This window comes from Vidua chalybeata, chromosome 19, assembly GCF_026979565.1.
Source record: "Vidua chalybeata isolate OUT-0048 chromosome 19, bVidCha1 merged haplotype, whole genome shotgun sequence".
Lineage (NCBI taxonomy): Eukaryota > Metazoa > Chordata > Aves > Passeriformes > Viduidae > Vidua > Vidua chalybeata.
In genome coordinates this window covers 10,636,116-10,647,680 of record NC_071548.1, presented here as the reverse complement: position 1 = coordinate 10,647,680, position 11,565 = coordinate 10,636,116, and the positions used below count along the sequence as shown (strand labels likewise).

Here is an 11,565-nt window from a genome sequence, read left to right as displayed (position 1 = left end):
TCATCACCACCACGTATCACAAAGTCTGTAATAGTTTCTAGCAAATTATGCTGTTCTCACTGGGCTGGTGAGACACAAGACCCTTCGGTCATTTTACACTCAGGAATTAAAGCTCAGAGCTCCTGGGAGGTGTTGCCTTGCTCTGATCATCTGGAGGGAAAAGTGGGTTTGGAGGCAGACAGAGGCTAACTGGGGTAGTAGCAGAGTAAGAAGGAGATTGCAAGAGAATTGGGGAGTGACAAGGAGAACTGTTACAAAGAGGAAATACATCTCATGGGAGCACCAAGGGAGTACATCAGCCAGCTCCTGTAGTCTGGCAGCAGGCTCTGATCTGCTCAGGTTGTCTTGGCTGACACGTTTTCTTCAGCATAGCAGTCTCAAAGCCCCAACTTTGACGTTTTCCCTTGCTCTGTTCACTGTTTGTGATGGGCCATGTTTCAATGTTGTCCTGAGTCTCAGTTGGCAGACTGGGATCTGGATGTGTCACTCCACTCTAAATGTCTTCTGACACAAGCAGTGCAGCAGGGACTCTCGTAGCTTGTGTTACCCAGGGTGAAATTTGTCCTTAGAGCCAACTGCTTTTTGGATGCAAATAAAGGCTAGAGCATATGACCAGTAAATTGAAGCCTGTCCCAGATGTATAACTATTTGGGTTATATTGGGTGATTTTTAAACAACTTTGCAATGATCATATGTCAGCATGTCCTCTGGCATGGTGCTTAAATCTGAATTTCCATCACACTGGGATCTTTGTGCCTTAGCAGACAGAGGATGCAGTTTGTATCGTGATAGTATGTAACAGGGGTTATGACTCAAGTACAGACTGTTGCTGAAAAGACAGAGGAGCTGGGCTGTGGCACCAACAGAAGTAATGGAACTCAGCTGCTGAAAGACTATGTTTGCTCTCTCCCTGCTGTACTGGAGAAAATTGCTGGTTGTGTTTTGTGAAGCACTGTCTCTCTTGGCCACCCTGTGGCTTTTCTTAACGTGCTCAGGCTTTTATTTGAAACCTGAGCAGTCACCGGGCAGGGCTGCTCTCAGCCCTCTAGGAATCCTCTGGTCAGCCTGAGCACTTGTCCTAAGTGACAGAGAAATAATCCCTGTCCAAGCCTGTCCCTTAGCTCTGGCTGTGCACAGCAGTGAATGGGGGGGATGCCCTGAAGAAAAGCAGCAGCAGCAGAGGGCCTTGCTTTCATTCTTGGAAATACTGTGTAAATCTGGATTAAAGGTGCAGCCCTGAAGCCTCTTCTCAGTGGCCCCATTCCAGGGAGCAGCAGGGCTGGGCCATGAGCACAGCAGAGCTTCCCTGCAGGAGAAAACAGCCGGGCTCTTCCCATCACTCTGCCAGAGCAGGGGAGGGAGGAGGAGCCTTGCCAGGGCTGTCCTGTGCTCAGGGATGTGGTTCAACCCTCACTGCCTGAAATGCAAAGTCCAGGGCCAGAGGGTGCAGGGCATGGCTGAAAAACATCTGCGAGTTCTGCAACCCCAGCAGCTCCTGCCATTCTGCTGCTGTTTTCAGGATCTGAATATTGCTGGGATGCTGACTTCCCAAATGACTGTAGCCTCAAAAAGTAAACCTCACATTTTTGGATAGGTTTGGTGCAGTATTTATATGAAGACCTAAAAATGGGACCCTCAGGAAAGCAACTGTTTCTCTCTGAAATGAGTTGATCAGGCCTCACGTGGTTGGTTTCTTTGAGCAAGGAACACATTGTGAACGCAGGTTGAATCCCCGTAATAAAGGTTGTGTAACTCAGATCTGATTCAGCAGAGAGTGGGGCCTAGTTACAAATTCATAGCATAAAGTGAAAACAGTGATTCTACTATGCTGGATTGGTTCTAACTGTGCCTGGATTTTTTTGCTTTTTGTTTGGTTGGTTTGGCTTGTAGTTTTCAGGAGGAATATGTAAGCCAAAAAAAATACCAGATTACTTTCTGCTGCCCAACATTGGTCCCAAACTAGAAACCAGGATGAAAAATTTCAATGCAAAGCTAAATAATAGTTCAAGACCACAACCTTCAAATTCTTCCCTCCTGCCCTACAGCTAGTGGTGATAAAAATGAGAGCTGATTCATTTCTTGGGTTTTAACCAAGTGTTAGCCATAAGACTAAATATTTGGTAGGTGGAAACCCAAAGGAGGAAATATTAATAATGCAGTACTGTATTTATGATTTGACTATGTAAACAGAACATAATGGGTTTGAAGAAAAACGTGAAAATTCAATTTGAATATCAGGAAACATAGACTGCCTGATACTGTCCCAAGGGAAGGGGTGGAAACGCCGCTGTTTGGCTCCCAGGGAGGCGGGTGGCAGTGCCGGAACTGAGCTGTGCCGTGCCGGGACAGTCCTCGCCGTTCCCCGGTGTGCCGTGCCCTGGGAGATGTGTCCCACCGCGCCGGTGCCGCAGGGCTGGCGGGGGATCCTCCCCGGGCCCAAACCGGGAGCAGGTGCCGGAGCACTGCCGAGCTGGAGATGTGAGCTTGGCGGGACTTTCCTCGTTCCGAACAGCTGCTGTTTGTTTCCCGAGGCAGCCCCGTGATTTCGCAGTGATGCACCGCGTTCCTCCGGGAGGAAGGAAAGCAAAGCTTCACCGGGGATTCCGCGGTGTCGGAGCAGCGGTGCTCAGGGACACGGCGGGGGTGGCGGCAGCGGGAAGGGCTTTCCGAGGAGCGCCGCTGCAGCGACGCGGGGCAGGGGATGCCGAGCTCTGCAGGCGGGGCAGGGCTCGCCCACGCTCCCCTTCCCGGCGCTCCGCCCCGCGTCCGTACGTGCCCGCGGGAGCCCCCGCACGGCGCAGCCGCCCCGATCCCACCGGCCCGGGCCGCCCTCCCGGCCCGGCCCGGCCTGGCCCGTCCCCTCCCGGCCCGGCCCGGCCCGGCTCGCCCGCGCCGCTCGCTGCCTTCCACTGGCGGCGCGCAGGTGCAGCCAGCCCGTCGGGCGCGGTGGCCAAGTGGTAAGGCGTCGGTCTCGTAAACCGAAGATCGCGGGTTCGAACCCCGTCCGTGCCTGCCGAGGCAGCGCAGTGCGTTGGCAGCCCCGCCACGGGGAGGCCACGGACGCCGCCTCGTTTGCAGCTCATTTTTGCTGTCAGCGTCGGAGAACCGGCCCGGAAGCCCCGCGAGGAAGCTGCGGATCACGGGGGAAGCTCCACCGTGCGCCCGGCCGAGTGTCCCCGACTCCCGTGTGTCTGTGCCGCAGAACTGGTTGGGAGCCCGCAAGTAGCATCGTGCAGCCCGGTGTCCCCCCCAGATCCAGAAAGTCTCTTGTAGAGAGGACACTTCTCAGCGCTTTGCCTCTGGACCTGTGTCCTGAACTGGGTAAATCACAGCTAAGACAAAGCAGATGTTTGCGCTGTGATGCTGCAGGGCAAGTGTTAGGTGCGCCCGGTGTGAGGAATCCTGGTGCTTTCTCTGTACGTGCTGGGTTTGATGTACTTCTCACAGGTAGACAGGCCAAATCCTGGAACAAGCAAGTGCATAGTGCAGTTAAAATCATGCGATTGGTAAGGTCGGACAAGCCCTGTAAGATCATCGAGTCCAACCATTAACCCAGCGCTGCCAGGTCCACCGCTAAACCGCGTCCTCAACTGCCACATCCACATCTTTTAACCCTTTCAGAGATGGCGATTCCACCATTTCTCAGGGCAGCCTGTTCCAATGTCTGACCACCCTTTCCGTGAGATTGTACCATTTACGCCAGAATTTACCCTGATTGCTTGGTTCTTGAGCTATCAGTCTGCAAAGCATGACACGTGTGAGGGCATTTCTGCTGCCTCTGTATAACATCACTTTGGTTATTGCTGCTTTCAGAGAGCTTAAAATATGTAAAGAGTAGAGTCATTGCATTGCAAAATCAGCAATAGCCAGATATCTGGGCAGAGCAGGGGAGCCTCTTTGAAACAACTTGCTGCTTCCTTTGATGCTTAAGAAAAAGCTGGTTTTGCTGTTTCCCGTGCTACACTTGGCCTGGACCTGACTGGGCAGGAGGCTGTTTGCCTTTCTTAGCAGGGACTGGAAGTGTGTCTGCATGAGGTGTTCGGGGAGGTCTGTACAAAATGGTTGTGCAGGATGTTATTAGCAAGCCACAAAACAAGCTGTAGTATGTTTTGATATAAAAGCAGGAAATGCAGTTTAGAACTTGTTTAGGAAAATGCAGACACTATTTTACTTGCAAAATAGAGTGCTGTCAAATCCCATCACCTTTGTTGGAGGTTTTTGAGTACGAAAGTTCTAGCTTTGAAACACCCTCTTTTGATTTATTTTTTTCCCCCTACATCATTTCACAGCGGAATGTCAAACCAAAATGTTTCTACTGGTTCAAAAGCCATCTTGCTGCTTTTGCAGAGATTTTTAGAATTCTGTGGGTTTGTTTCTGGTTGAAACCAGTTGTGAAACTGAGGTTCTCCCTGAATCAGGTTTCCCATCCTGTAAACTCGAGCAGTCAGGTCCTGCCCAAACGTGTGCCATGAACCCAGGACTGTGAACCAGGTATTTTAATAAAGCTCTGGCATCTCTGTTCTCTGTGGCCATAACACATCCAGGCAGCTCACCAGTTGCTTAACTTCAGTCTCTGCAGAACTGGAATATTCCCTCTAGCTCCTGGGTGTCTGTGAGGAAGGTCCTTCACAGGCTCCTGCTGAATTCCCAGGGAGAGGCCCATGGGAAAGCCTTGGCCCAGGATTGCTGTTGTGCATCTTCGTTTCTGGAACAACACCACGACGGGATCCTTGCTGTTCAGGGACAGGCAGTTCTGTTTGTGCCATCCTCCCCTTGTTGTTGTCTTCTGGGCAGGGCTGTGTTGGGCAGGTCATGTGTTTGCTCACCTCCCAGATTCCTGCCCCCTCTTCTTACTCACTCAGGCAATAAATTTGATTTTGGCTTTAATTAGTAGCTAAAGTCCTGAAGTGCCAGCCAATGAACTTTAATCAAGGCATTTATGATCTGATCATAGCTGTGCTGGAGATGGGTTTGGCTTGGGGTTTTTTGGTGGGTTGAGGAAAGAGTTGTTTATTTTGGACACAAGTCCTGACTGAAAACATAAAATCTTTTAGGTGGCCCTTCTGAGTTGCTTTGATTTTTTTCCAGAAAATACTGAGCTGCCTTTCTCTGAATATAACACCTCTATGAAATGAGGAGCTATTAAATGAGGATTAAAATGAGGCCTCTGTTAATTACCTAATAAAATCATATTACAATTAATGTACTTAAAAGATATGTTATTGCTGGAATTCTTGGCCATATTTAAATACAGAATTCCCTGTCCTCTCTTGCTTGACAAACCAGTTATTCAGAATCCAGACATTTTCCTGACGGCTTTAAAATAAGTGTAAAAATTAATCAATTTTAACAGTATTTCTTGTAAATTTTCACTTTTAGCAGTATTTCTGAGTTATGTGCTTTTGAGAGGCTGACAGAAAATGTTTGCTTTTGAAAGGTAAGATGAGAATGAGGACTGAAAATAATGGGGTTAGTTTGGATTATATGAACATTTTCAGCACTTTGCAACTCTCCTGAGTGTCTGTTGCATCCTCCCTTGGGTCAAACTTCAGCAACTAAAAACCAGGGTGTTGGGAACACGGCAGGAGCTGTGTCTGGTCAGAAATAGCAGTGAGATAATTGGAAAGCCTTACTTGGACCTTGCTGTGTGAAGCCAGGCAGGGGGATTGTCCCAAAAGCTGGGCAGACCCGCTTCTCCCATTAATAATGTTTTGGATTGATTTCCCACCTCTCTGCTTTTTGGGTTATCTTTCCATGGGATGGCTGGCACCTTAAAAAAAAAAAGGGGGGGGGAGGGAGTGATGGGGAGGAGAGTGAGGAAAAAAAAATCAGCCACCCAAGCCCTGAAACCTTGACCTTGGAAAGAAAAGGCCTGTGCTGAGTTGTGCAAACAGAGCGTGGTGTGCCAGGGGTGACCAGGCTGAGCCAGCTGGGCTATGGGCCGGGCACAGTTGCCCTCTCATTGTGGGGCACTGTCCCAGCAGCCCAGACCCCTCTTTCTGAGGTGAACAGCAGGACCAGGGTGGGAGGATGCTCCATGTGCTCAGTCCAAAACCTCAACATTTCCTGCAGGTTGGACAACTAAACATACAAAGGGCTTTATAAAGCTGCCAGTGCCAGTGAGACCACCCAAAACTGGGGTGAAGCAGTGAGCTCAGATGAGGCACAGAACAGTATTTGCAGCATTGTCTGAGTCCCAAATATATGGCAGAGTAAATTAACCCATGAGTAAATAAACCCCAAACTGTGGAAATCTTTGCATGGCTACAGCAATGTGATTCCCATTTCTATTATGCCTGGAATTTAATGGACTGCTGAAGTTTGACCAAAAGGCATTTCTTGTGTCAAAATGAAAAATTACAGATCAAAGGGTGACTTTGCAGACAAACATATTGATCTAAAGCCTGGGTGACACAGACTTCCTGGAAGAGAGCCCAGAAGCATGTCTGTGTTTAAAGTCAAATGGCTGTAGCCTTTTACCACTGATGAATAAAAAATGGTTTTGTCTGCATGCCGAAGGCTCCAGCAGAAACAGAAATTACTCGATTTGTTCTGCCAGAGGAGCAGGTACATGTTTGTGAATAGTAATCCATTGAATGCTACAGAATTCAGTCATTTAAAAAATGACAGTGAGATAGGAAATAAGAATTATTCTTTCCCCTTGAAAACTGTTTATGTCACTGTAGGAAAGACAGAATGATAATCCTTATTCTGTATTCAAGGGACAGAGTTATTGGTGTCCCCTTCTCCAGAATGTGAGGGGAGCAGTTGGGAAGTTCCCCTGTGAGGAACCTAGTTGTATTTTTGCTTTACTACAGGAGTAGCAACTCTTACACAGGTCCTCAAAGTTGCTACTGTCATCTGTAATTAGATATTAATGGACAGGTCAGGGTGTTCCTACCTGACCAGAATGGGTGGAGGGCCCAGCACAGCAATGCTGCTGCTCCTCTGAGATCCAGGGGTACCAGTGGGAATGACAGCTGCATGATTTTGTGAATGAGCTCTGAGGGCACCCACGAGAGGGAGTGGGAGTCGTCACTGGTGTAGTGCAGAGCAGTGCTCAGCTTCCTGAGAGAACCTGTGAAACACATTTTAGATTAAGAAAGTGGTGCTGAATGGCATCTACTGCTTCTGGGGAACCCAAAAAATGCGAGCTGACATTCCAGGCAGTGTGTCTCAAATGAGCTGCAATTATGCGGGGAAGGAGGAGCAAAATGGATGGATGGGAGATTACTAATCCCTTCTTTGCAGCCTGTTTAACCTCAGCAGCACAGGGCCTGCTGCTCACAGAAGACCTGCTCTTCTCCCTGACTCCCTCTCAGGTATTTTCTTATGTTCCTGGCTGTAAACTATATGAGAAAAAAAATTAGAAAGAGTATCAGAGCCTAGGCCTGGAAGGTTTGTGTGCAGGGTTCTCTTTGTCTGTGTATACTCATGCCTTTACCACTGAATGGAGTTCACTGCAGTGAGCAAGCTGTTGCAGGATGAAGAGCAGTAACATGAGTATAGTTTTATTGTGGTGATCTTTCTGTAAATTGGAAAAAAAATCTATTTGAGCTGATGAAATGATATGTTTGTAAATACAGTGCTATGGGAGCAGAGTCAGGTGTTGGATTAATATAGCAATAGAACAAGAGGAAATGGCCTCAAGTTGCACCAGGGAGGGCTTAGGTTGGAGAGTAGGAAAAATTTCTTCACCAAAAGGATGCCAAGCCTTGGAAAGAGCTGCCCAGGGAAATGGTTGAGTCACCCTCCCTGAAGGGATTTAAAATATGTGTTGCTTAGGGACATGGCTTAGTGGTGGACTTAACAGTGCTGGCAATGTTGGACTCTGAAAGGTCTTTTCCAACCTAAGCGAGTCTCTGAATCTCAGGAAGAGGAATTGCCTTTGCATTCTGCACAGTACAGCTGCACAGGGCCTGGTGGTTATAGTGACAAAGCCAGGCTCAGAGGCCAGCCTGAGATATCAGGTCAGTGCAAAAGCTTCAGCAACAGACAGGACAAGAGACAAAGGGTGCACACTGAGGCACAGGAGGTTCCATTCGAACATAAGGAAAGAGTTTTCCAAGTGAGCAGGACTGATGCTGGAACAGGCTATGAAGTCTCCATCCTTGGAGAAATTCAAAAACCGTCCAGACACAGCCCTGGGCAGCCTTCTTTAGGTGACCCTGCTTGAGCAGGGGGTGGGACCAGGTGACCTCCAGAGGTTCAACCTCAGCTATTCTGTGAAACTCCTTTGCCTCTGAAGTTTTACTGTTTGCTATGCCTGAAGAACATGGAGACAAACCATCCCCTGCACTAAGAGCAGTGGCTGCCTCAGAAGGTGCTCTGCCTTGCCAGCTCCTTTGTGGCAGTGGTGCTTCAAACTAGAGCTGAGTTGGCACAATCACCCAAGTTAAAGAATTTAAACTGTATATGAATTCAAGGCAAGGACAGCCTAATATAGAATGTAATGTTTACTGTCTCTGAAGAAGCTGTAATAAACTTGGACGGGAAGCCTAAGCAAGAGATGGAGCAATCAGCTGGCCTTGCAAGTATGTCAGAGGGTCCTTGGGAGCCTGAATCTTGTCTGTGTTATTGCTGGGCATTGTGGCCATCAACTGAACCCAGATGGTTACAAGAGTTCGATGGCGTGCAGTTTGCACTGTCACAGCCTTGTTGGGACTGTGAGGATTATGCATCTGGATCGGGGGAATCCCTGTTACTAATTTCACAGCGATTGTACCCAAATTTGAACAAAGATTTCATCATAGGAAAAGGGAAGCAGGAGGTATGTGAGACTCTACTGGTGTATCTGGATTTAAAGCCTCATTTCATATGTCCAGAGTATAGGTAGGAGGACTCATACTGCAGCAGCATCTTTAATTTTAGGGAAGCATCTTGTAGAGTCCTGTGATCACTCTCCCCTCTCAGCAGTCACTGCAATGCCTCAGTGCCTGTGCAAGACCTGCACAGTGAGAAATGAGCTCCAAGCCTGAGCCTGGTCCCTTTGAGACTTGCTTGGGTTGAATTCCTGACTCCTGTCCTTTCATCACTCTGGGCCCAACTGAAAGAGTACTTGTGAGCTACCAAATATAGAATGTGCAGAGCCTATTTCACAACTGGAACTTGCAAATGCTGGAGTGGATTTCATGGACTGAAGTCCCCCAGGGAGGGAGCATTACAGTAAATAATGTTAGTGCATTTGTTTAATCCCTGGGGATTGTGGAACGTAGGATTAAAGTGGGCTAAGGGGATTTCCCCATTGACAGCTGCTCCACTGTGCACAAACACACACACACAATTTTTTTTTATGTAACTTGTTCAGGCCCAAAGAATTTAAACTGCATATGGTGCTGACCGTTATTTCCACATCTGGTTACACATATCTGTCTCCCCCAGTAATTGTCTTTAATAGACACAATTGGGGATGAGGTAGTTGTCCTAAGAAGAGACAGAGCTCTATGTTTGAACAGGAAACCATTATTTCTGAGCTTAATCAGAGCTCATTAGTTCTGTGATTTTCTCCTTTGCCAATATATGCACACATGCTTTAAATATGAAGGACAAAATTTTGGTAGGGCATTCCTCTTGTATGGATGATTTGCCAGAGGTTCTTTGGACAGGCAGAACCTTGGCCAGTGAGCAGAGAACCAGAGCATGTCTGAGCAGTGACTGGAGGCTGCAGCTCACTGGTGTTACATGCGTGCTCTGAGGTGAACCACCAGGTTCTAGTAAGGATCTCAGAGGAGGGACTGCAGTTTCCTATGCATCCTTAGTGAACCTGGCTGCTTGGTGTTCCTGCACAGGTACATGCTCCTTGCAGTACATCATATTTGCACATATCTCAACTTTTAATCACAAACTTGCTATTCCTACTGTTCTGACTCTAAAAAAAAAAAAAAAAAAAAAAGAGACGGCTCTGACCCTTGGCTCTGGCATGGATTCATATTCACAGATGAAGACCAGAATTTCATCCTGTGCCATCAGAGGATTTCAACTGTTTTTATCGTTACACTGTGTTCAAGTTTAACATCTTTGACAATCCAGTCTCTTTCTCAACAAGGTCAGATGCCAAAATACCAAGCTGTTGGCTACAAGCCATTCTTGCTCACATGCTGCTTAGTACTACACACAAGAGAGCAAATCGGTGGATCTACTGGCAGAGAAAGGTACTGCATAAGGACAGGCAGGATTGAGAAACTCGGACTCAGATTAATGCATGTATTCATTCAACTGGACCAAGCACTGTCCACAGAGTCCATGTCCTTCTCAGCAGCAGGCAGGGCACTCTCCCACCCACAGAAGATCCCTCCTGACTTTGGAGGTTTCACACCTGGCTTCCACTTCATGAACACCTCTCAAGAAGCTACTCCATCTGGTTCGTGGCTCTTGTGAAAATGTTTTCTTTTTTTCCAAAGAGGGCTATTTTCAGAAGTGACAGAATCTGTTGTTCCATAGTTATTATTCTGGGCTATTGCTGGTCAAACATTATTAACATATTAACCTTTTGCCTGCCAAACAGCTTGAAAGAAACTGATTATTTTTAGAATTGTGTAAGTGTGATGCTTTACAACTTGATATGCTTGTGATTACATCTGAACTCTATGCAGACCTAGTCTTCTTCCCAGCTCCCATCCAGGCGGGGGGTGTGTTTATGCATTCCCTGTGCATGGATTCTGCACACCATGAAGGGCAGCCAGCAGGTATTTGTGAGAGGAGATGAAGTCCTAAGACCTGACCTTCTCAGGTAAAGAAGAACCTCCTGCCAAGTGAAGACTTGCCTGAAATATGCCTTATCCTGTTACTACCACAGGGCTGCCGGGGCATCAGTGGAAGTGGGAATGGGCTGCCAGCAGCTGAGCATGTCCCATGGGATCAGGCTCCCTGCAAAAAAGCTCCTGCTGGGCAAAAATGTTGTGTGAAAGTCTTGCTCTGCTCTCATGAAAATGAAGTGGCGCTTCACATCAGTACTAGTGGGGGCCAGGTCAAGACAAGAGGCAACATGTTTTGAGGCCGCTGAAAATAGCAAATTAAGCAGTTGGTCAGGACATCAGAGAAGCAATGTTCCATCAGCTCAATTAGGGAGGAACTCCGTTCCCTGGCTCATGCTCTTCCTGCCATACACATAGGTAAATTTTTTTGCTGTGAATTTGTTGTTCTCAGAATTATTCTGTGGTGTTTCAAGCAGCTACATGATTGAGACTGAGAGAAAAAAGGTATTTAAAAAAATTTGAAAATGAGAGTGAGGTTGGCAGATGTAACTTGCATCCTGTAAGAGTAGCAGTCTCTTATTTCCTAAAAGCTGATGAGGCCTTTTCTTGTTCAACCCAAGTGATTTCTACAGCATCTATTCCCTTCATCAGAGAAAACGTTAATGTCTTTTACACCTTTTTGGGAAGTCTTAATTTCTACTGTACTCTCTAGGCATAATTTCTGCAGAACCCTTCCAGATGGTCAAGAAATTGTTTATTTTTCAACCTTCTGCCAGAATGTCTTATTTACAAAAGGCTCATAGAGCTCTGTCCCTCTTCCAACCTTTTCGCCCATGGTCCATGATTCACTTTGCATTCTACTATCAGTTTT

The 11,565-nt window shown here is 47.3% G+C and overlaps 1 non-coding gene across 1 annotated transcript; it reads left to right on the top strand.

The window, feature by feature from the left end:
* Positions 1-2,940: 2,940 nt before the first annotated feature.
* TRNAT-CGU (transfer RNA threonine (anticodon CGU)) lies at positions 2,941-3,012 on the top strand. The gene has a single exon. It is a non-coding gene; the product is annotated as a tRNA-Thr (tRNA).
* The last annotated feature ends 8,553 nt before the right edge of the window (positions 3,013-11,565 follow it).